The following is a 5,288-nucleotide window of genomic DNA, read 5'->3' as shown; positions in this document are numbered from 1 at the left end:
CCACCCCGCCTCCCCCCGCCTCTCCCTTTTGGCTCGCGCTGAATGAGCTCGAAAAGTCACAAATCATATCTGCGAGGGTGCGTGCGCGTGTCAGGCGGAGAGGCTGGCGAGAGGCGACAGGAGCGGAGGCTCCCGCAGGCAGGCAGCCCGGCCCCGCGGGGTAAGTACCGGGCAGCGGGCGGGGGCCCGCGACGGCGGGAGGGGCCGGGGCTGGCCGGCGGGCGAGAGCCGGCCACAGGCCGCCGGGACAAAGTTGGCGGCCGGGCGGAGGGGCCGGGGGCCGGTCCCCGCCAGTCTCTTGCTTTAAAAAAAAAAAAATCTCCTTATTCCTGGCACACCTTATTTCCACGCGGGGAGGCAGAGGTGGGGGGGGAGGGGGTGACAAAAAAAAGACTATTGGAGTACAAGCCTGATCACCTGATGGCCACCTGCCTATAGGCGTGTGAAACACGCGCGCACACGCACGTGGGGGGCTGCGCGGGGCTGGCGAGGGGCAGCACGTGGAGGGCGGGCCGGGCCCTGGCGCCGGCCGGGGAGCGGGCGCCCCTCGGGGGCGGGGGCTGGGGGCGCAGCTAGAAGCCGCCAGCAGGCAGGCTCCCTGCCCGCTCGCTGGTTTGCTTGTTTGTTTAGGGCTAGCTCCTACTTAGACTCCTAGTTAGTGGGGTGCCAATTCCGGATGATGAAGCCAACACTTCTTTTGGCCCTGACCCTGTCACCCTGGCTGCTAGGTAGAAGACATAGACACGCAATTGGGTCAAGTTTACTGTGGGTTGGAGGGTAGCTCTGGGAAACAGGAAGGAAGGGGAGGAAGATCCTGTTTAGCAAGACAGCGGCTCCTTCACGTGAAGTCGGATGGGCAAAGTCTAAAAGCCACGGATCCCCTCATCCCTGCCTTGGCCGAGTTTTGCTTCGGCTGAGTTTTAGCTGCGCGGTTTTCCCCCTTCCTGCGAAGGTGGATGCAGGTGCGATGACCCGCCCCCTTATCCCACTCTTTGAGCCTTTTGGTCGGCTGCTGTGTACACCCCTCCGCCAGCCACTCCCAGGGTTTTATGCAATATGCCTGCTGCCATACGTAGCCGGCTCAGCCTTCATACCAACTTATCAATTGAAGATGATAGGCTTACATGGTCATGTCCTAATTAATACATATTGACTATGCTGATGATCACCGGGTCTTTTTCTTTATTCATTCATTGCTACTCAAAGCTTGAAAAGAAGAGAAAGAGAGAAAAACAGAAAAGGAGAAGCTAGTAGGTGACATATTGGGACAAAGGACGGTGCTGATTTTGCGTATTTGTAACGTTTAATATGCTATGATGCTTTGTCAAAGGAGTCGTTCTGTATATCAGATAGGAGAAATACAATAAGAGATTCCTGAAACTGTTTGTTAAATACACTTGCACACGCCCACAACAGAAAGGCAAGACTGTAATAAAGGTGCTAACATCTAGAACTAATACATTCTCTTAAAATGTGGAAATAAACCAGAGCAATTCCATTGTTCCTCAGTAAGATCTCATTTTTAAATAATGTCCGTATTCTTTCTAGGAATATTGTTAGATATGCTACTGTAATCCCCATGGGTAGCAGTTTTTTTAGTGAGTGGGGTGGCTAGGAGAAAGTCTGTGCTTGCAATGCAAAAAGATCGTTTATCCATTTTTCAGTGCCCACGTGAAAATCAACAATTTTGAACTCATTAAAAAAAAAGAAGAATATCCTGCAAAAATATCCAAGCAAAGACACGTTGTATTGGCGCCAAGACAGTGTGTTATTAGCCATATTGCAGCAGGTGTGATCACCCAGGATGTAGACACCTCTTCAATATTTAAAAGCATATCTGACTTTTCGTTTTGTTTTATTTTTTGCGGCTATAGGCTAGATTTTGGATCAGCTACATTTTTATGGCTATAATTCATTTTCATGGTAGGCTATTTTCTAAAAACGAAACCTTAATGTTGTTATATTATGGGTTCATTCAGACTCAAATATATTGTCTTTGCGATTTAGCTAAGTTGTATTTGTGAGCCTTACTGCGCATTTAGAGAATACGTCATACAACATCTGCTTTGGGCCACACATTTGAACGCGCTATATGAAAAGTAAGGTGAAACCTCTGAAAGGTAGTTGTGACAAAAGCACCTTTTAACAAGACATTGCAAGCGTATTCCTTTGCAGAGCATACATTTCAAGGGCCTGAGCCATACAATTTCGTAATGGTTAAAGATTCTCCATTTTCATTTTTAAAAAGAAATAAACCATTGCAGGTATACGGAAAAAAATGTCCTTCAAAACCATCCGGCCAACTTATTTGTTCCTGTACTATTTATTGACTCTTCAAAATTAGCCTATTTAAAAAAAATCGAATTGGTAGAGTGAGGATTTGGAAGTCAGCTATTAATCCAAACCCACTGCATAAAGGCCCAGTTAATGGACTACCAGAAAAAATAACAAAATAAATAAATAAATAAAGTGGTACTTAATCCAATCAGACATAACCTACAACTTGGCGCGTGTATGGATGTGTGTCCCTCCTTCTAGCAGCCTAACAAGATTATTACTTCCTTACCAACGGTTCAAAACATCTTTTGATAATATTAACCTGGCCATTAATTTTAGTGGTGAAGAAGGAGTGGTGAAGGAAAGGAGCTGAGGTACAGCAGGCATGACTAGGATGCTTCTCCAAAAAAAGGAAGAGTTCTTTCCACCCAGATCAGAACAAATTCACTAGAGACAAGATCCCTTTCCGAGACAAATACTAAAATTATCCTGTTGTGTATGGTACTATAGTTACAGTCATCCTCCTCAAATGATTTGAGAGAGACTCCTGCCTTTCTCAGCAAACTATCGTGTGAGCCTACATTTTTTGGTCGCAGCACTTACAGTGGAAAGCGTGGGGGGACGTGTGCCCGCTGCGATGCTTGTTAGGATGTTGCCTTTCCCCGCGCGTTTCCAACAACCCAGACAGCGGGTTGGAGACTCAGCCTGGGCACAGCCGTGCCATGGGGAGAGGGGGCAGGTGCCCCCTCGGGGCTGTGCACTGAGCCTGTCCTTCACCAACCTCCCCCGAAAGACCTTGCCCGCAGTGAAGGATCGGTGATTGTACTTATTAGATCTCTAGTCTGCGTATGGGATCATCCCGATCAACACGGATATTAGAAGGGGAAACATTTGATCTCCAGACTACATGTAAGGTTTGATGCCCAGAGGGCGAGGCACAGGCGTGAGAATTATTTGAGAAGGAAGGTTTCCTGAACTAAAAGGTCACAAGTGCTTTTGACTCTTTTTTTGTTCTTGGTTTTTATTTTTGTATTATTGCTGCTGAAATCCTCGGAGCGGGCCCTGTGGTTTTGTTACGTTTCTCATTTGGAAGGGTTATATGAGAGGGCTTGTTTTCACTATTTTTCTTCCCTACTGGATGTATTTGATTAAGAAGGCGAGCTTGCTGAAGCCTTTTATTTAAACTCAGCCCCACAGAGACCCCGCAACCCCCTAGGCTTGTGCAGGCGACCAGTAGGTGTCGCTGTCCCCCTGCTGGCCGAAGCAGGGAGCCAGGAGCTGTCCAAGGGCACAGACTGCCCCGCCTGGTCCCTTTTCCCTAGGGACCCATTAAGGTTGCAGATACCCTCCTAGTGACAGTATTCTCCCACCTTTCTCACCTGACCCAGTATCAGGACTTCTCTGGACAAGACCAGAAAGATGTTTTGGAAAGGTGGGGCGGGGGAAAGGGGGACTTTCAAATATGCCACATAGAAAAACGAATGGGTTGAGGGCCATGAGTCCAGGGTCTGTCCCACCCACCCTCTTTCCCGCCACCTTCCCGCTTGATCCCTATACAGTGCTAGGAGATCAGGAGTGGACTTCAGCGTGCCAAGGTGATAAAAACAGCTGGAATCGGCTCTCTGGTCAGAGTGGAATAAGAAACAGTGAAGTAATGGGTCATTTCAAATCTTAACTGTAATGAGTGAAATTTCTGCCAAGGTGTAAGGAAATAAAGCAACACAAAAGTCACCAGGAAAATGTGGCTAATGCTTAGTCCGTAAAAGCCAAAGCTATAAGCACTGCGTGTATATATATGTAAAAAAACCACAACTGCATTGGTTACTTCTTTCAAGCTGGTGCTAAAGTTAACATTTTGGATGCTCACGATATTCTTGACTCACTAAAGCGCCTCTAACAAAGAGCAGACTGCACGGCACCCCTCACCCTTCTCCTCGGAAATCTCACCCGTTAGCAATTATCTGATATCTGGCTACTATTCCTCAGTATTAAAAACCTTGTCCCCTATCTTCTTGCCGCTTCTCTTGGTTTTTACCTTGGGATGTCAAATAAGAGATTATTAATCAGGAAGATGCTGGGTTGGGTTTTTAGCCTCCAAAGAGGTGTATTCACCGTTGAAGGCTTTTGGGCAGGGGAGCCACTGTTCCAATCCATTGATCTGCCGGTGGCAAAGAATCCCAAATTCAATTTTGCCCTCTGGAAAAGGTGCAGGAGTTTTTCAAATGGAGGTCGTTTGATGTCGAAGTATTATTATTTTTTAAAATTTCGACGATGACGATCCTCCAGACTCCCATTCCTCCCCACCCCTAAAATAATCTATAAAGTCAAAAAATGCAGGTTCACCTGTAAAGCCTGCCGGTGCGGGTCTTATCCTTGTGGTGCGGGCTAAGCAAATAGTGTGTGTGCGTGTGTGGGGGGGGGGTGGAGAGAGTTAAGAGGGGGGAAATCAAAGTGATCCTTTCTGTAAAGATGTTATACTTTGTTTAGACCACCGTGTTATTGTGCAAGCTTTACAAAGAAGGAAAACCAATTTTTCTTTAAAACCCAAACCTTTCCCCTTCTCTGAGGTGTGATGTTTACCAGGATCCGAGTCCGTGTTGGATATAATGTGTGAAAAGATTATTCAGTAGCATTTTATAAAACATATGTGAACCCTGTGTGTGTGCGTGCGTGTGTGTGCGCGAAAGGATTTGTGTTTTAGCTTTAAAATGCGCCGTGTTAGATCAGTGATGGGGAGGGTATTTATTGTTCATATTCTATCCGTCAAGTTAGTGTTAAAGTGGCAAGTGACTGAAGCAAGACAGCTGTCCCTTGCTCTCTCTGTGGCACATGCACTTGACGGGGGAGGGGCTGCAAGGTGCAGGAGGGCCGGGAAAGTGGCCCTTGCAGACAGAGCTGCGTGCGGAGGAGTTGGGGTTTGTGCGGGTTGCGGGGCTTATTCAAATGCCGCCCGCTGGTGCTGTGATTCGCAGGGACTCGGCCTCCATATGGTAATACAGGGCGGGGGGCGG

At 47.5% G+C, this 5,288-nt stretch overlaps 1 long non-coding RNA gene across 2 annotated transcripts in view; it reads left to right on the top strand.

The window, feature by feature from the left end:
- The window catches only part of LOC109308090, a 183,843-nt gene that overhangs the window by 5,540 nt on the left and 173,015 nt on the right, over window positions 1–5,288 (top strand). The window contains exon 1 of one of the 2 annotated variants that reach the window (XR_002100459.1): window positions 43–160. The exons of the other annotated variant lie outside the window; for it this stretch is intronic. This is a non-coding gene — a long non-coding RNA (uncharacterized LOC109308090). Of the gene's footprint in view, window positions 1–42; window positions 161–5,288 lie in introns of those variants that run through there. 2 annotated transcript variants of the gene reach the window in all.

Source organism: Crocodylus porosus, unplaced genomic scaffold (genome assembly GCF_001723895.1).
Source record: "Crocodylus porosus isolate Cpor-Errol unplaced genomic scaffold, CroPor_comp1, whole genome shotgun sequence".
Lineage (NCBI taxonomy): Eukaryota > Metazoa > Chordata > Crocodylia > Crocodylidae > Crocodylus > Crocodylus porosus.
The sequence above is the reverse complement of the archived record's forward strand: the minus strand, read 5'-3'. Positions and strand labels throughout refer to the sequence as shown.